At 40.0% G+C, this 21,018-nt stretch overlaps 1 protein-coding gene across 6 annotated transcripts in view; it reads right to left on the bottom strand.

Moving 5' to 3' along the window:
• TLN2 (talin 2) overlaps positions 1-21,018 on the bottom strand; it is a 419,612-nt gene that overhangs the window by 196,627 nt on the left and 201,967 nt on the right. The gene's annotated exons all lie outside the window — the stretch shown is intronic.

The raw sequence follows: 21,018 nt of genomic DNA, 5'->3' as shown, positions 1-21,018 counted from the left end.
AAGCTGAGTGTATTTGTGGAGTAGGTAACTCCTAGCACCTAGGCTGTTCTCTCACAGGTGAGTCAGAGTCCCTCAACTCAAGAGTCCAAATGAAAAAAATCACCCCTATGGGACAGGGCTGGCATCACAATAGGCCCCTAGGGCTTGTCAATGAACTCTGCTCTGGGGCAACCTATGGGAGGCGCCATTGTCTCTGCACATTCCCCTATAGAGCAGAGGTGTGCTGTGGTCAGCTGGCAGGATCACAGGGCCAGGCCACCATGCTTCACTGGGACTCTGAATCTTCAAGACAGTAGAGCTGCCCACCATGCCCAGCCTTTCCCTTCAGCCACTGACTCTATTCTGACCCACTGGAAGATCACTACAATAACAATTACCAGGGCTGTACCCACCCGCTTCTTCACACCTGTTCCCCTCTCAGCAGGCAAAGTACAGCCCTGTTTGATAACAGCATGTATCACATAACTGAATGTCAGCATAAAATGTGGGCCCATATAAAAGCTATCATTCATCTGTGTTTATATCCCAATCCCCTGTGAACAATTCTGCTCTCTCAAAGAAATGCGCAGAAAGGAGCTTCCCCTTCTCTCCACTCCTTACCTGCTCCTCTGTAAGGGACAAAGAGGAATAGCTCATCTGACAAGAATGAACCCATCATGACTGGGGCACGGCTACCCAGAGGTGCCTCAAAATCAAAAGCCAGGGTCTTGGCCTCTGCCTTGCTTTCCTCTGCTATCTGTGCTCAGGTACCTTGGGGCTCACCTTGAACACTCAGACTCCATATACTGAACCCACCAGGCACACACAGGTGCCTATCTGTCACCACGTAGGAAGGTAAGTCACACCAACCATTCACTGGGTGCCAGGTGTCTTTAATTCAAAGAGGACCTAGGAAGAAAGAAGTTAGAATTTCCCATTTTGGTCTTATCTCTAGTCTAGCTTTATCAGGGAGCCACGGGCCTTCCTTAATAATCTTGTCTCCCCACTGGGCCCCTCACATCTCTTCCCAACCAGTGAAAACCCAGAGGTCAGAGTCTGACTGGAGAGGCTCCCCTAGTCCCCACATCCACAATTTGTGAGAGCTCCAGCTAATAATAAGCTCAGGGAAACACTAAGTGAACACAGCTGACACAATTTTTCCATGTGGCTAACAGCCCACTTAGAAAGAGACCAGGATGATCATGCTCCCGTTTGCAACCAGAGCGGGGAGACTAGAAAACCAGAGAAAACATTCACATAAGAATCTCGCTTCAGTTTTCCTTCAGGGAGCTATAGGAGACCAGGAATATTGTTTGACTTTGAAGACTTCAACTAGAAATAACCATCATTAAAGGGTCAAGTGGTAAAGGAGCATAGGAGAAATGACTAACCATCCACACAGACATGAACTTAGCAGCAGGCCAGGCAAGTCAATAAAAATTTGAGCCAAGTGGTTGGCACCCAGGGCTGCTTTGCAACCCCCATATATGCCCCTTAACCCACAGGGCTCCCACTGTGTATTCTTGCCTGTCCCCAGTACACCAGCAGTAAGAGATATATATATACACACACACACACACACACACACACACACACACAACAGTATCAGGAATACATTTGTCATGAGAGGTCCATTTCCCCTACTGTCCTCTGAGAGGAAGGACTTTCTCATTACAGCCACCTTTCATTCTCGAGGCCCTAGCACAGTGTCCACCACACAGTGGATGCTTAATAAATGTTTGTGGAATTAATGTGTACTCCACGGAAAGATTTAAACAGATTTTTTTCTAAATTAGTCATTAGGAATTATTCACACTAACATCATGACTGAAGGACAAACAGGAAGCAAACACCCAGCAGACACTACTATTTCTACCCATTAACAGCCTGTTCCACAGACCACAGAAGCTTACCCTCATGGCTTACAAGATGAAGCTCTCCAGCTTGGCAAACAAGAAACTCAAAAAAGAATGAAGGCCACATCAGTCAGGAATACTTGGAAGCTCCCCGAGGGCAGGGACCATGAGTATTGCTCGACATAAAGTACCTGCCACAGAGAAGGGCTCAATGTGTATTTATTCAACTAATGCATGGATGGAGGGGTAAGGCAGCAGTTTTACCTCCACCAAGAGAGCCAAAGAGAGTACCCACAAGATGGAATACAGAATGATGAGAAAAGATCTTTGATATTGTTTTCTATTTTCAGATGAAGAAACTAAAATTTTGAGATCAAGAGACCTTCCCAAGGTCACACTGCTAGAAAACCACAACCAGACCTTCTCACGTTTCCACAACGAACAGAGACAGCTATGCACGAGGTACGATTAGAGCCTTCCAAGGATTCCCCCAACTTACCCTCCCACCCCCAGTCAGCTCCTGGCACTGGCACCTGAAATTCCATCAAGTATATTGTTGGTCATAAAGATTTGTTCCCAATTAAATCTCACTGTGAAAGTGGATATTTGCATTTACCACTTATTACTGTCTTAGAATGTTGTTTCAGAACCGTCCAGACAAATTAGCCGAGAGCTACCCTTTATTAAAGATGATCCCTAATTACCAGGAAATTCTAAGAAGGGAGGAGTAGTGTATTGCAGACGAGTCCAGAACTCTGGCACTGCTGGTAAGGGCAGTGAGCAGGGAAGCACAGGAAGACGACCAGCTTGAAAGAAGGGGAGCAGACACGTGTTTTCATAGCATTATCATTTTGCTTAGAGCTGATTATTAATGCACAGAACATTTTTGAAATACATGGGCAATAAGGGTCAAACGACTTAGCCCAAGGATCAGGGCCCCCATCCACCCACTTCCCATCTCCCACTCCCAGAACTCTCTATCTTAAGGAAACTGATGCGTATTCAATCCCCACAAAACTGCCTCAATTATTTTAGCCTGTGTGTCCTGCCTCTATCTGAAACGCACCCCCTGCTCTTCAGTTCTTCGTGGTTACTCACCCTTCAAGCCCAGCATGGAGCTTTGCTTCTATAAACTAGTCTTTCCAAACCATCCCAGCCAGCAGGATCCTCCCCTCCCCCAAGCTCTCTGAGCACTCATCTGGGACCCTCCTCCAGCACCAGCCCTCTGGGGCAGAAGTCCCCACTGAAACAAAGGAGAGGCTATACCTAACGTTCATGTGGCACTGGAGAGTTCCACGGCACTTGCAGACCACTAAGAAGGCTGTCGGCCTTCCAAAAATCTCACCGTTCACCTACGGTTGCCAAGACAGCTGAACATATGATCCATATGTCTTAGTCCTCTTGGAGTCTACCTTTCAGTCCTGCTATTTTATTCCTCTTACAAGTTAAAGAAAGAAGCTTCCAAATTAAACTCTGATATTGAATTCTTTTATACTCTAACTCATTCAAATGATTTGAGGCTGTTTACAAAAATAGATGCGATATAAATTAAAAGGTCAGGTCCAAGAAAAAAGCAGAAGAAAAATAAAAGTGAAGGTCAAGATCAGGAGAACTGTGAATTATTTACCATTCATTTGAATAACTCGGAATAAATCCCATTATTTGTTTTTTCTGGCCTTTGGTGACAAGCCTGTAAAATCCAGGAAAGCAGATTCTCTAGGCTACTGCTGACACTGATAAACACAAGCTTTGTCACTAAGGCACACACCATCGGGATGGGTACAGACAGACTAGCTTTCACTTGGAAAAAATAGAGGGCTTTGTTCTACAATGATCTGGAAAAAAATAATTCAATGTGTTCCAGATTGAACCTGGAAGAATGTGTGAAAAGAATGGCACACAAGTTCCTTCTCGGGTCACATTTCTCATGCTTGTGTTTAATTTAATGCTAAAATAGCATACATCTGAGTGAAGAAGATCTGCCAAAGCAGCATGGACTTAGATTGGGAAGTGACAACGCAGACTATCGTGTTTGGTTTTACTTAAGAAACTGAACAAATCTCCCACTTCCTAGCTCCATTCCCTTTCACTGACAGGGTCTTCACCCAGACCTCCGACCAGTGAATAAAAGGCTGCAAACTCACAACATCAGACATCACTCAAAAAAACCATAGTGCATCGTTTTGGCAAGGACAAATCCTGAGGAAAAAAAGAGAAAATTAAAAATGTATTCTTGCTGCTTATCTATGTTAGTCCATTAACCACAAATCACAAGGGCACTTCTGTTACAGGCCGGACCTAAAAATCTGTCATTTATGTGGAGATCTAAAACAAACCAAGGAACCTGACCAAAATTTACATTTCTAGAGATTTCAAAGTCTGCCCATGTATTATCACAGCACCAATCCAGCATTCACACACCAGATTAGATTTTCCAAAGGTTCTTCATTTTCTGTGGCCACTTATTACAAGACCACCCTCATTTCATATCTAAAATTTGGAATGTTTCAGTTAAACTAAATATAGCTTGTGATATCCCCAACCTCAGAATTAGATGTCATCAAGGCCAGCTCTCCAGGGGATATGCAAATCTTGGTTGTAACCTTCCCATTCTCCCGAACGTGAGAATAATACATATATTTTTTAAATTTCTTAAATTAATGACACAGTAAGCATATAAGCGATTATGTGCCTGGCACTGATTCGAAGCCCTTTTTATAGGTCAAGTCACTGAATCTTCAACATAATCCCTGCTCAGGAGTTTAGACTTCACCCAGGCAAGGCACCCAGGACACAGTGGTTATGTGGCTTGACAGAGGCCACTGGGCTGGGAGCTCTGTCTCCTACTGTGTGCTGTTTAAAACAGGAAGAAATATGGAAAAGTAAATGTAGTGCTTGTGTCAGCACAGTAAAATGGGTGAAATATATATTAATAATGTCTCATGATTTAACTTCCACGTGTTGCATTAATAGATGTCATACACTGTACTAAGCACTTTACTTAATGATTCTGTGTGAGAAAGGTCCTATTTACCCTGGATAATCAGGCTTAAGAGGTTATGTCTCCTAAGTACCACGGAAACACAGGAGGAAGGGGAGGTTTAAACCCAGGTCTGTCAAGAATCCAGACTTCCACGTCTGCCCCACCCGCCCACCAAAGATAAGCACCACTAACTAACGTTTTGACACATGTCCTTCCAATGTTTATGCATACATTTATGTAGTTGAGATGACACGCGCCAGCTAATTAGATATCCTCATATTTCCTCCATTCTAAGTACATAATAATCATTTCCCACAGGATTGCAAACTTTTTAGCAACATTGTTTTTAATAGCTATATAATATTGCAATGCAAGGTGTCATAATTTAGCTGTATCTTTATTTTTGTGTATATCAGCTACTTGTAAGTTTTCACTACTATAAATAAGGCTGCAACAGTATTTTTTTTATGTAAAAACTCTTTTCTTCTTTATTTCAGATTTTCTTAAGCTAGATTTTTTTTAGGGAATCATCAATATTTTTAAAGAGCAACCCAGAAGCTATTAAGACAACAAAAAATGAAATCTGAATGTACAGATATCAGCAGTTTGATTTATGGGTTAGCTAGATGAATATGCATTAACAACTGGGAAAGCCAATAATCAATCTAGATTTTATAGTTCAATCTACCCCACAGAACGATCTTGCTAGCAAGAGCTCAGGCTGCAAGGGACCATATCAAAAAACTGAGTTCACAGAGGCATGAACAGGGAAGAAAACATCTGGCATGGGCAATAAAACAGATTTACAGAAAAGAGGCAGGGATAAGATAGATGCATAACATAAATTTTAAAATAAATTGCAAACAGTGGAAATGACAGACCGGAGAAAAAAGGATTGGACTAGACCTTACTAAAGAAAATAGTGTGGACGTGCATGGTAAACATTAACGCTCTGCTTTCTGTAAGCCCCAGTTTCTAGAAGTGCCTAGCAGAACAAACCAGAATTACAAAAAGGATATTAACTAAATTGAAGTGCTCTGATGGAGTACCATTTTCCTATACTTAATAAAATAAAGCCAAATCAAAAGTCTTGCCAATTTCATCAGTGCGTTAGGGATAAGATTTACATTTCCAAACGACAAAACCAAATCAAATTTAAGTCTGTATATATAAATATTACTTTATCCAGAGCATAGGAAAGAAACAAACATGTCCCCATGGGAGATGACATGAAATGATGAACTTTCAACAGCATAATTGAGTATAGCATAGTATTTTAGAGGATTATTTTAAGATAGTGGCACATTTATTATCTGTCTCCACAACCTGACTTGCTCTTGGAAAATAATTTCAAAAACAAATATTAAGATGAAGCTGGAAAAATACCAGAAGAGGTGCAGAGACCAGTCGAGAGAGAAAGAGCCAAAGCATAATGATTCCTAAAGAAATGGCAGAACTGAAGAATTCTCTGACTTTGAAAGTGTGAGGGCCTCACCTATAAGAATTGTGTCACAATATTCTGTCATCTGTCAAGGTTGGCTTGTAAAATTGATATTCGTCTTATTCTCTATCATAAAACCTATCGTGGTGTTATGGGTTGAATTGTGTCCTTCTAAAATTCATATGTTGAAGTCCTAACCCCTAGAACCTCAGAACGTGACCTTATTTGGAGATGGGGTATTTACAGATATAATCAAATTAAAGGAGGTCATTAGGGTGTACTCTAATCCAAAATGACTGGTGTCCTTATAAAAAGGGGAAATGTGAGCAGAGAAGCAATGTGAAGATGGCCATCTATAAGCCAAGAAGAGGGGCCTGGAAGAGATCCTTCTCTCATAGCCTTCAGAAGGATCCAACCCTGCCAAAACCTGGATCTCAGACTTCTAGCCTCCAGAACTGTGAGATGATGAATTTCTGTTGGTTAAGCCATCCAGTTTGTGCTACTTTGTTATGGCAGCCTTAACAAACTAATAAACTTAGGCCAATTATGGTTTAATTCAGATTTTAATTAGTACAGTTTTCCTAAATAGAGGAAATTAGTATGATTTCAACATGAATTGACTAACAGTAGAGTCAAATGTATGTAGTAATCTTTGGGGAAATCATATACACATTGCGTTTATGAATATGTAAATGTAGGTATAGAAGCAGATGTTGGTGTAGGCAAAGGCATAGCCACATGTGTACGGATATATTCCGCCCAAGTCACAAAGCTAGGAAGTGATAGAGGTGGGACTCTAACCTGGGTATATCTACCTCCAGGGTCCACGGCCTTGCTACAATACCACCCAACAAAACAAAATTGCAATGTGGAAAATACTTGTTATAGTAGGATGGTATGATTGAAGATATGTAGAATGTAGGGTTAGTACAGGCAAACATGGAAGAGACTATGCAAGCATTTTATTGGAGTGGTAAAACTATATTTTTTGGGTTTATTTTTAGTTATAGTTTAGTTTATTATTTAGATACAGTGTACACTTTTTTTTCAGGAATTAAAATAAATGAATTCAAAAGACCTGAAGGTGAGACATGAAACTATAAAACTCATAGAAGAAAATATAGGCAACACACTATTTGACATTGGTCATAAAGGAATCTTTTCGGATGACATGCCTACCCAGACTAGGGAAACTAAAGAAAAAATAAACAAGTGGGACTTTATCAGATTAAAGAGCTTCTACAAGACAAACAAAACCAGAATCAAGATGAACAGACAACCCACCAGCTGGGAGAGAACATTTGCAAAACATACATCTGACAAGGGGTTGATCTCTGTAATATATAAAGAACCCACACAACTGAACAACAAAAAAAACAAACAACCCGATCAAAAAATGGGCAGAGGAAATGAACAGACACTTCTCCAAAGAAGATATACAGATGGCCAATAGGCACATGAAAAGATGTTCAACATCATTAATCATCAGGGACAAAACAACACTAAGATATCACCTCACGCCCGTTAGAATGGCTATAATCACCAAGACAAAAAACAACAAATGTTGGAGAGGATGTGGAGAAACAGGAACCCTCATACACAGCTGGTGGGAATGCAAACTGGTGCAGCCTCTATGGAAAATGGTATGGAGCTTCCTCAAAGAATTAAAAGTAGAGATGCCCTATGATCCAGCCATCCCACTACTGGGAATCTATCCAACGAACGTGAAATCAACAATCCAAAGAGGCTTATGCACCCCTATGTTCATTGCAGCATTATTCACTATAGCCAAGAAGTGGAAGCAACCTAAGTGTCCCTCGACTGATGATCAGATCAAGAAAATGTGGTGTATATATATACAATGGAATACTACTCAGCCATAAAAAAAGACAAAATCGTCCCATTTACAACAACATGGATGGGCCTGGAGGGTATTATGTTAAGTGAAGTAAGCCAGAAAGAGAAAGACAAACACTGTATGATCTCACTCATATGTGGAATATAAACCAACACATGAACAGAGAAAACTGTATTGTGGTTACCAGGGGCAAGGGGGTGGGGGGTGGGCACAAGGAGTGAAGGGAGACATGTATATGGTGATGGACAAACAAAAATGCACAACCCAAAATTTCACAATGTTAAAAGCTATTAAAACATCAATAAAAAATAAATAAATTCAACTACAATACAAAACCACTTTCAATTACTCTAATTCTGATGAAACTGAATGGCTCTCTTCCTTCTAACATCATCCTCTCCATTGTGTAAAGGGACAGGAAGGACCCAGGCCTTTTTATGCCAGGCGATTCCATAAAATATTCTATTCCTCCATTGAGTCATTTTCACAACCTTCTGTGGAATCTTCCCCCGCGTTCAACACAACTACCTTAAGTTGTAGACATAACTATCTAGGGCATAAGTGTCTCTTAGACACAGTGAGAATCAAGACTCAGATCCCAGGTCTACGGTGAAAGCAACAGAGGGGCTGACAATTGGTCATTCAGTAACTATTTACCAATCACTTATAATGTACAAGATACTGCGCTGAGTGCTTCAGGGGAATAAATGAGACGAAGTCAGACTAGTCCTGCCTTCAATGCACTTAAACTCTCTCAGCGCACACATATGACCCCACCCAGAGAGAGGACATTCCTGGGAGGTAACCAACGAGTTCCACAAAAAAGAGACACAATGACAAGAGGACCGGAACTATCCACAGGATGAAGAGATGACTTTAGGCTGAGTCAGCTGGGAATAACGTAAGGCTGAGAGCAAAATATAAGGTCAGTCTTAAACAACAGACAGGATTTGGGTAGATGGGGGAGAAGGGTAGCATTCCAGCCAGCCTCAGGTGAAGTCACCCTTCCACCTTGGGGAAGTTCTACTCTTTGTTGAAGACTCAGTTTGTCACGTCCTCTACTCCTCTCTCAGATAGTATTCACCACCCAGGACTTGGTGATCACCATGACTCCAGGGCCTGGTATAGAGCCTGGCAAAGGAGTAGACATTCCATAAAGACTGAACACTGAATGAGTAACTGTTTCTAAGCCTGCTTTCCACATGTAACAGTGAGCTCCTTGAGGGTCAAGGATCATTTCTTATTATCCTTAGTAATTGGCAGATTTTCAGCAACTCTTTGATGAACAGGTGGATGTAATTCCTCCATTTTATTATAGAGGAACAAGCAACAGAAAGAAATTGCAGCTCTGTTAAAAAATTAGGCCAGTTCCTTCAGATTGAGAAGATTTATAGTCAATACTGCTACCATCTATCAGCAAGTTTAAAGCCTATTCCTTCCACTGTCTAGACTATTTTTGAGACAAACCATGTTACAGAGAAAACAAATTTGGACTTGGAGTCAGAACACGTGGGTCTGAATGGCAGTGCCACCACTTAGGAGCTGTGTGACCTCTCAATTCCAGAGTTACACACACTCTCAGCCTCAGTTCACACAAAACTCAGTTAACATAACAAACAGCAGAGACCTTATCATTGGAAAAGTCTAATCACACTGTTAGCTGCTACTATTATTAATACCTAATATGCTCTGTTTGGATTAAAACAAAAAATATGGACTTCTAAAAGGCATTTCTTCCTCCCAAAAAAAGACACAAAGACAGATAATTGTCAGTTTTTAGACTGGTTGAGGGGTTAGGAAAGGTAATGCCTCTTTACTAAGAACCAACTTAATATACCCTGCCTGAGCAAATCTTTTCTTTTTCTTGTCCAAAAGGTGATCAGTGGGATAATTTATAACTCAGGTTTTATCTGCAGAAAAACTTTAAACCAGGGAGGTGTTGTGGCTGCTCTAGTTCTAAAATCTTATATAGAACTGATTAAAAAAGAGAGACAGACAGACAGACAGACAACTGGGTTTCAGTCTTGACTCTGCTTCTCACTATGGCAGGAAGCCAACTACTTCAACTGAAACTGTGTACAAAATGCTTGTTTCTTAAAGAACGCATTCACCCATTCATTCATTCAGTTAACCACATACAGTCACTGAGTGCCATTTACTACCCCAGATGCTGCTCCTCATATGGAGAGGACCTCAGCAAGCAATACAGAGTGATGAGTCTGGAGTAAAAGCCGACATCGCTCTGATCATGAAAGTCCTTCCAGCGTCTAAGTGATTTTAGGATGAAGTCAGGGCTCTAAGGGTTCAGGTGGCTGGGAGTCCTTGAGGCTCCTGAAGGGTTCCAAGATTAGTCTGAGTCCTTCGGGACCTTCTCAGGTAAGAACTAAGTCGGCATGATTCAGTCAGAACAGGAATGGCCTCTGGCACAAGCAAGCAGGATCTGTTCAACCTTAGCACCACCCACACAGCAGCACTGACACTGTGCCCTGTTAATTATTTGTCTATAACAATTGACGGCCTAAAAACAACTGCTGGGGTTGTCTAGAAAATTCTGAGGATAAATTTAAATTTGTATCCAAGAAAGAAGGTGGAGCATAAGTAACTTCGAACCAGCACTCGTGGGGACTTCGTGACCTCTCTGTCTTAGTGGTGGTCCAGTGGCAGCACCCACTGTCATCCCTATGATCCACACACCATCATAGCTCCTGATGAAGCTGGAGTTGACAAGTTTCATCATCATTACCATTGTGTCTGTGTGTATGACTATATATAAAAAATATCTTACTATAAAACTATCAAACTTGAAAAGATAGATGAATGATTTTTTGTGCTACAGAAGGCATTCTGACTTATATAAGAATTCACCGAGCAAGCCCTCTTAAGAATTCCTTTCTTGAGTTCCACTGTTTGTCTTCAAGCCCTCTGGGGACTGCTACCTTTAACTCTGGGTCCCCCACTGAAGAAGGTCAATAGGGTACCGACATAAGGGTGCTCAGTTGGCTCCATTATTTCAGTGGATTTCAACTTACTCAGGATTGGTCTTAATTTTTTAAATTTCATGGCCCCATGTTTCAAAAAGATTTTATTTACCCCCAAACTGCATACATTTCTAATAATCAACTTTCCAGTTTCCAGTCATCAAAGACCTGTCCCTGATCAGAAGGTATAACCACTTTCTCCACACGAGCTGCAGGAACGCAAGTCAAGTAAAAAAGCATAGCTTTCGCTTTGCCTGCCTCTAGGATTTCTGAAACACAGAAAGCATGCTGAAGGACTTTCTAAGCAAGGAAGCATTGTTTTGCTTCCAAGCTCCTTGCTAAGACTCCCACCCTCCCCAAGAAAGGCAGGTGAGCACTCAGTGGGGCTGGGCTCTGGACAGCTCCAAGGGTCTCTATCCATCATCGTGGCTGTCAAGCCAGGAGCATGGGAGGCACCGAGTGAGGCAGGCAGGGGCTGAAGCCAAGACTGGGAGGAAGGAGGCATAAAGGAAGCAAGAGAGACCAGGTCCAGACAAGGATGGGAAGCTACATGGGAGGGAAGCTGTGGGACACATAGGAAACTGCAAGCCAAACTTGTCTATCCGGCTTTTGGGGAGCATTCAATTACATATCCATGTTTCCCCTGACTGCTACTATCCTGGGTGAAAAAAGGCTGGCTAAATATTTCAATGCTCCAGAAAAAAAACTATTATTATAATGAAAAATCCTTTCCTTTTTCTGAGTTTTCTTCTTTTCTGTTTATCTTCTGAAAGACACGTATAAAACTTACTGAGAAAAAACATCTCTTCATTCTCTTTCTCCCCAGTGGCAAATCTCTCCATGAGCCAGTCTAAATGTCAAAAGAAAAAGGCATCTTCTCAGGAAAATATAAATATTTATAGACACCATCACCCCTGAAATGTTAAACAGAGCTATTTCTCCATTCTCTTCTTTATTGATTTAGTTATATGGTACATAATAATCAGAAAGCAAAAAAAGGTAACTGTTCAACTCAAGTCACCAGGTCACGCATCAAAGGAACATAGACCATCCCCCCCAAAAATATATATATATATTCATTAAATCTCTTTGTGATACATCCCCAGAGAGCAGTAACAGAAACAAGAAATCAATGTCAAAATAAACCCGGCCTCAGACCACTGGAGAGTGGCTGCTCAAGGGGCTCCTTCTTCTGTGATGAGAGCCTCTAAGTCTGTGGAATTCCTTTTCTGAGATATACACTCTTAGGGCTAAGTTTCACCAGTCCAACTGTGAGGTCAGTGGGAAACTGAGGAAATATAGTGTGATGATCATAAAAACAAAAGTCCCAGGGGGTCAAGTTGTCACTGAGCTCTAAAAATATTTGGGTGGCCCTTCTCAACTTTCCTGCCCTCTCTTAGACTTACAGGGACTTAGAAGTCATGCAGTCTAAAATTCAGGTCTGTTTTCTGGTACCTAAAGTCTGCCTCTACCTTCAAGGACTGTCGTCTTCCTAAGTGATAGCCAACCTGGGAATACGCAAGAACTGTGATTAGTCAGTGCCATATCTGCACGGCCCTTCCAACAGTTACGAAAGAGATCACATTGTATTACCACCTAGCTCTAACAGCTTTATTAAAATTTTTATGAAAATCATTTAATGTAATCTACCATATCAACTAAAAAAGAAAAATCACATAATCATATCAATAGATGCAGAAAAAGTATTTGACAAAATCTAAAATCCATTCATAGTAGAAACTCTCAGAAAACTAGAAATAGAGGGGAACTTGCTCAACTTGAAAAAGATTGTCTACAAAAAAACCTACAGCTAATATCAACTTAATGGTAAGAAACTGAAAGCTTTCCCACTAAGATCAGGTACAAGGCAAGGATGTCCCTTCTCACCACTCATTTTCAACATCACACTAGAAGTCTTGTAAAGTAACGAGGCAAGAAAAGGAAATAAAAGGTATACAGATTGAGAAGGAAGACATAAAACTACCTTTGTTTGCAGATGATATGATCCTCTATGTAGAAAATCCAAAAAAATAGGCAAAAAAACTTCTGAAACTAATAAGCGATTATAACAAGGTTGCAGGATACAAGGTTGATATATAAAATCAACTGCTTTCCTATATACCAACAATGAACAAGTGGAATTTGAAATTAAAAACAATACCATTTACATTAGCCCCCCCCCTAAAAATGAAATACTTAGGTATAAATCTAACAAAATATGTACAAGATCTATATGAGGAAAACTATAAAACTCTAACGAACAAAATCAAAGAAGAACTAAATAAATGGAGAAATATTCATGTTCATGGATAGGAAGACTCAATATTGTCAAGATGTCAGTTCTTCCCAACTTAATCTACAATTCAATGCAATCCCAATAAAAATCCCAGCAAGTTATTTTATGGATATCGACAAAGTGATTCTAAAGTTTATATGGAGTGGTAAAAAACTCAGAATAGCCAACACAATATTGAAGGAGAAGAACAAAGTTAGAAGATTGACACTACCTGATTTTAATACCTACTATAAAGCTACAGTTATCAAGACAGTGTGGTATTGGTGAAAGAACAATAAATAGATCAACGGAACAGCCAGAAATAGACCCCCGTAGATATAATCAACTGATCTTTGACAAAATAGCAAAGGCAATACAATGAGGCAAAGACAGTCTCTTCCAGAAATGGTGCTGGAACAACCGGACAATCTCATGGAAAAAAATGAATCTAGACACAGACCATATACCCTTCACAAAAATTAACTCAAAATGGATCGTAGACCTAAATGTAAAACAAAACTATAAAACTCCTAGAATATAACATAGGAGAAAACCTAGATGACATTGGGTATGGTGATGACTTTTTAGATACAACACCAAAGACACTATCCATGAAAGAAATAATTGATAAGCTGAACTTCATTAAGACTAAAACTTCTGCTCTGCAAAGACAATGTGAAGAGAATGAGAAGACAAGCCACAGACTGGGAGAGAATATTTGCAAAAGACACACCTGATAAAGGACTATTATCCAAAATATACAAAGAACTCTTAAAATCTAGGAAGAAAATGAACAATCTGATTAAAAAATGGGCTAAAGACCTTAACAGACATGTCATCAAAGTAGATATACAGAGGCCGGCCCAGTGGCATAGTGGTTAAGTTCACACACTCCGCTTTGGTGGCCCAGGGCTCATGGGTTCAGATCCCGGGCATGGACCTACACACTGTTCATCAGACCATACTGTGGTGGCATCCCACATACAAAATAGAGGAAGAACTGGCACAGATATTAGCTCAGTGACAATCTTCCTCAAGCAAAAAGAGGGAGATAGGCAAAGATGTTAGCCCAGGGCCAATCTTTCTCACCAAAAAAAAAAAAAAAAGAACAAGATATACAAATAGCAAATAAGGATATGTCATCAGGGAAATGTAAATTTAAATGAGATATATACCTATAAGAATGGCCAAAATCCAGACACTCACAACATCAAATGCTGGTGAGGATGTGTAGCAATGGGAACTCGCATATATTGCTGGTGGGAATGCAAACTGGTACAGCCACTGCAGAAGACAGTTTTCTTACAAAACTAAACATACTCGTACCATACAACCTAGCAATCAGGCTCCTTTGTATTTGCCCAAAGGCATCGAAAACTTATGTCCACACAAAAACACGCACGTGTATGTTTAGAGTAACTTTATTCATAATTGCCAAAACTTGGAAGCAACCAAGATGTCCCTTCAGTAGGTGAATGGATAAATTGCAGTATATTCAGACAATGGAATATTATTCAGCACCAAAAAAATGAGCTATTAAGCCACAAAAAGACACGGAGGAACCTTTAATGCATATTATTAAGTGAAGGAAGTCAATCTGAGAAGGCTACATACTATATAATTCCAACTATAAGACACTCCCGAAAAGGCAAAACTAAGGATATAATATAAAGATCAGTGGTTGTGGAGGTGGGGGAGGGAGATGAATAAGAACACAGAATATTTTTAGGACAGTGAAACTACACTGTACAATACTATCAGGATGGATATTTGTCAGTATACATATGACCAAACCCATAGAATGTCAAGTACCAAGAGTAAACCCTTAGGTAAACTATGGATTTTGGGTGATTATAATGTGTACATTTAGGTTCATCCTTGGTTTAAAAAAAAAAAAAAAAAGTACCATTCTGATGAGTGACGTTGATAATGGGGGAGGCTATGCATGTGTGGGAGCAGAGGGTATATGGGATATCTTTGTACCTTCCTCTCAATTTTATTGCAAACCCAAAACTCCTCAAAAAATAAAGTCCTTACATTTTTTTTCACTTGAGATAAAATTCTCAATATTCTCTTCTCTTGGGTATATACCTAGGAGTGGAATTGCTGAGTTATATGGCAATTCTATGTTTAATCTTTTGAGGAACTGCCAGACTGTTTTTCCTAAGAGCTGCACCATTTACATTCCCACCACAAGTGTATGAGGGTTCCAATTTCTGCACATTCTCCCCAACACTTGTTTTTTTTTTTTTTTTTGTGAGGAGATCAGCCCTGAGCTAACATTCGCCAATCCTCCTCTTTTTTTGCTGAGGAAGACGGCCCTGGGCTAACATCCGTGCCCATCTTCCTCCACTTTATATGGGACGCCGCCACAGCATGGCTTACCAAGCAGTGCGTCGGTGCGCGCCCGGGATCCGAACCAGCGAACCCCGGGCCGCCGCAGCGGATCGCGCGCACTTAACCGCTTGCGCCACCGGGCCGGCCGGCCCCCAACACTTGTTTTTGACTGTCTTTTTACTTATAGCCATCCTAGTAGGTGAAGCGATATCTTTTTTTTTCCCCCCAAAGCCCCAGTAGATAGTTGTATGTCATAGCTGCACATCCTTCTAGTTGTTGTATGTGGGACGTGGCCTCAGCATGGCCGAAGAAGCAGTGCGCCGGTGCGCGCCCGGGATCCAAACCCGGGCCGCCAGCAGCGGAGCGCGTGCACTTAACCACTAAGCCACCGGGCCAGCCCTGAAGTGATATCTTGTTGTGATTTTGATTTGCATCTCCCTCATGACTAATGATGTTGAGCATCTTTTCATGTGCTTATTGGCCATCTGTATATCTTCTTTGGAGAAGTATTTAATCAAATGCTTTGTCTTTATTTTAATTAGGTTATTTGCCTTTTTCTTGTTAGGTTATGAGAGTTCTTTACATATTTTGGATACTAGCCACTTAACAGACATATGATTTACAAATAGTTTCTCCCATTCTGTAGGCTGTCTTTTCACTTTATAGTGTCCTTTTATGCCCAAATGTTTTCATTTTTATTAAAAGTCCAACTTATCTTTTTCTTTTATTGCTTGTGCTTTTGGTGTCATACTTTAAAAGCTATTTTCCAAACCAAGGTCATGATGATTTAAACCTATGTTTCCTTCTAAGAGTTTTATAGTTTTAGCTCTTATATTTTGATGTTTGATCCATTTTGTGTTAATTTTTTATATATGGTATGAAGTAAGGGTCCAAATTTATTCTTCTCTATCAGCTTTTAAAACTAAGAAATAGCTTTCTCCTTTCATCTAATGGTGGAGGTGGTGAGAAAGGCTAGAGAATTCCAAACCCAAGATTAATTTACAATCAAGTAGAGAAGACAGCAACTGAACTTTTCCTGATGGGTCTGAAATTACCTTCAATAACTGTAGAAATCTAGTGTTTTGAGCATTAATTGTGGTAGATCTCTGTGATTTTCAAATTACTAGTCAAGAAAAAGGAAGACTTCATATGTTAAGGAACACAATCTTCAAAGCAACAAAATCATTTAAATAAAAAAATTACTAGATACCAGCCATATAGCCTACACTCTGCTAGCCCTTAATGTATAGTATAAATATAAACACAGTCCCTCACCCTAAAGGGCTAATCTACTAACTTGGGAAATAAGGTTGTTTTCCCAGGAAGTAGTTCAATCTCAATGAGTGAAATAGTTAAAATAGTTAAAGAAAATTTCCTGACTTCAAAGACACAGAAGAGAATCTGTGAATTAAGAATGATGGGAAGAAGGTGTTAAAGGGGCCTATGCATCCTCAATTACCTTTAGAATGTTCACATATTTTCTAAGGGATTTTTCCAAGTCTTAGAAGGATTAGAACTCTCAGTTTTAACTACTGTCTGTGACTTTATCAAACTATTTTAAACTATATTTGCCTTTTATTGGGTCCTCCAAACACTATAAAACAGAGAAAAGGTACTCAAAAACACATTTAGGAAGATGTGGGCAGAGGAATAAAAAATATGCAAAATCAGGATAACCGTTATTCTCAAGGGAACAAACATTTCATTAAGACCTGCTCTGAGCTAGGCTCTTGCAATCAAAATAAACCTGCTGCCCTTAGAGAGTTCATGGTTTAGCTTCACAAGGACCTACCTCAGAATGTTAGGAAAACCTTGGAAAAGGCCTCATTTTGGAGAAAGAAACCACAAAACTAATAGATACCAATACAAAAGGCAGGCCAAAAATATGAAGCTTGAGGAATAAAAATCACAGTTGGTAACACTGAGCTATCTCTTGAAGCTCAGCTCAGGGTTCGTCTCTCAGGAGAAGAATCACCTCCGAATCAGTATAATCTCTACAAGTGTCACGTATAGCTGATGTGGAAGCACCATCTCATACAGAGACGGCAACACCACTTATTGATCATCCATTATGTGCCAAGTATATAATGTTTATCCCATTTAGCCCATCCAGGGACCACAGGAAGTTGGTGACACTAAGGGAATGGCGGAGCCTAGATGAAGTCTACCTAAATCTTGGTTCATCATCAAAACTTCTGATATGAAAAATGGAAAATTGAGAGCTACTCCACCGAATATGTCAGTCACTAGGATTGTCTGGGGAGAACTTGAAGATTATCAGGGAATTCCTGGAGTAGAACAAGGTGCAGTGGAATATGATTATTTTACGACCGATTCCCATAAGACCACCCAGGACTCTTTGCTCTGTTTCTACAAGCAATGAGTAACCTTCTATTTGGTTTTATGAGTACACTTGCCCTTCAAGAGGCTTCCAAATAAAAACTCTTCTCAAGAGCTCTCCCTGAAACAGCAGACCTCTGTCACTTAACATCTACTTAACTACTATGAAGGGCTTTATGGAAGGGAGACTCAATTTCCCATTTATGTTGGCTGTCAGACTTGCTTCCCCCATACTTGGTACACAGGAACATCCAATTCTTCTTCTAATACTAGATCTTAATTATGAGGATCAATTATGAAGACTTTACTTAATATCTAGACCTTCTTTCAAAAAATGTCTCTTTTAGGACAAAGAAAGCACATGGTCTTTGCTATAATTCACACATACTTATAATAATTCCATGTAATTCAACAAGTAATTATTGAAGGTCTGTATACAATGTTCTAAGTATCAATATTATTTCAACTTTTGCTCCTGCTTCAATGGCATTGTCTAATTGGGATTTTACCTATAGAAGGCACTCCAGGGATGACTATGCAGTAAAACCTGAATCTATTGCTTTAAAAGACCAAGGAAGCCTCAGTAGGTATGTGAATAGTTTCAAAACTACAATCATTTTAGTCTTACTCCAGAATTATACAGTGAATTATTAAAGGAGAAAGAAAATTATAGTCCTCACTTTGTTACCAAGACTAACTACAACATGAGATTTAAAGGGAGCAATGACCATCAATTAGCATCACTGTTAATCTTAAATTTTTTGGTGTAAAGAGCCTTAGCATGCTAGTATAATTATGAAATTGATTTCTATATCAGGGCTATAGAAGAGGAGAATGTTCGCTTTCCACGTAGATAGGTCATGTGTACTCCACCCTTTTTGTAATTTTCTCTATTGAAAACTAAAGTCATAGCACAATCAGAATCTTAATGGATTAAATTCCAATGCTAAATACTTCAAAACCCCACAGGACACAAGGTGCAGCAAACAAGGCAATCCCTAACTGGAAAGAATTGAGACGGGAAAACAAGCAAGCTGAAAAGTGCCTAATAAAAATCATTCCTTCTGGAAGTTTTAACAAGATGCTTTCTTAAAGAACAAAAAATTGGTGAATTTAGAAAAGGCAAATAAAATTAACATACTTGACAATGATATTGTAATGGCATAATGACCAATTTTTAAAACTCAAATAAATAGAGGTAATTCTGGTATAGCTAAGAGACAAAACCCTTAGCATGCATTCAGTGCGGCTCTTTCTATTTTTAAAATAATGTCTCTCACACACAGCAGTTCAATTTCTGTTAGCCTCTAAAAAGCAAAAATCAATGTTTTACAGTATGATTCTGTACATGGCAAAGCTCTTCGCTTACCTCAAGGATAATTGCAACTATTAAATATTACTATTCTACTAATATAAGGTAAAAGCAGAAATAGACTTTGCTTACCTAATTCCCTCCTTGGCTGGCTTCCAAAATTCACCAACTCACTCCATCAGGAGAGACAAAGAGACAGCAAGACAGAAATGGCATACCTATAAATTCTGCGCATGATGAAAGCAACTGAGGTATTTGGAGTACAAATCCACCCTACCAAGAGGCAGAAGGATACAGAAAAATTCATATCTAACCTTCCTTCCTGCATGTCCAAAAGGATGGATCATCCCCTTAAGAATTCTCTCTTGCCAAGAAACAAAATGGTCTAAGTACTAGAACTGCATTAGCCTTCAGTGATAATGAAATTTTAAAAGGCCTGTGTAATAAAGGCGTGGCTAGCCTAAGCAAGCATAAAGCACGATGTTCCTTGCTTCTTTCACCTTAGTCCTTCCTTTCAACCCTCAAAATAAGCCCACAATCCTGTTTTAGTAGAGTTTAAAATACTTATGTTAATATAATTGAATATCTGCCAAGAGGAAAAACATTGATATTCGTCCTTGTGCTAAAAGTAATCCCACACTCCTCAAACCTTTACCCTTTTTGTCCACCATCCAGTATCAAACATGACCCAAGACATCTTTAGTTTCATCTATATGCCAACTTCATACCCGCCATAGATACCTGATCCAACTAACAGCTCTCATTTGTAACTTCCCCTGTAGCAATACATGGGCCTCTAAGCGCTGTGTGTCTTTGGACAAGGCAATCATTTGAATCTCAACTTTCCTCCTGTGTAAAATCAGTGGTGAGGACCAGGTGATCTCAGAGTGGCCTGCCAGCCTCCAATGCTGTATGTCTGGGTGCACATCCTTGCTGTCACCTTGCCCATAGCGGGGAGAAAGCTAACTTCCGTCTCAGGTTCTTGGGTTCAGTTGTTTCAAGTGATTTAGGACTTTAGAATTAGGGAAAAAAATAAACGAACATGCTCACTACTGCCTTTTATTTCTCACACTCCAGTCAATAGTGCTTTGGCCTACGTGGGACTTGGACTGCAAACTTCCAGGGTGCAAGAGATCCATCTTGGCAGATGTCAGTAAGCTATTCATGTTGTTATTCCAGCAAAGTAGAACAAAACACCTATTTTTCATTTTGCTTGTTCAAACGGATGAAAAGCAACAAAAATAATAGTTTGTATTTTCCTAAGCCACAGAGAACACAATCCTAGCAGATATTAGATGGAATTGTTGCTCTGAAAAGTTGAGTGTCAACAAATTTGAGAGCCTGTTAAACAGGAGCCATGACCAGCTCCTGTTAAAATGTCTTATATGTATTTACATGTGCTAATGCCTCACACGTACTCTTATGTGCTACCATCCCAAATGTTTGAAAACCATTAGGATGAATGGTTTGAAGTCAAGGGCTATAGGAAGACACATGCTCTCCAACTCGCCTCTGGCACATGGGAGAATGTGGCACCTGCCCAGTGTCCTGGACAGAATGCAAATGGACTTCATAGGGAACTCAGGCCTACCCTCCATATAGCCTCCATGTCCCCTTCCTCCCTCTATTGCACATTCACACATGAGCAGCCTGCAAGCC

Source organism: Diceros bicornis, chromosome 5, assembly GCF_020826845.1.
Source record: "Diceros bicornis minor isolate mBicDic1 chromosome 5, mDicBic1.mat.cur, whole genome shotgun sequence".
Classification (NCBI taxonomy): domain Eukaryota; kingdom Metazoa; phylum Chordata; class Mammalia; order Perissodactyla; family Rhinocerotidae; genus Diceros; species Diceros bicornis.
This window is presented reverse-complemented; position numbering and strand designations above follow the sequence as displayed.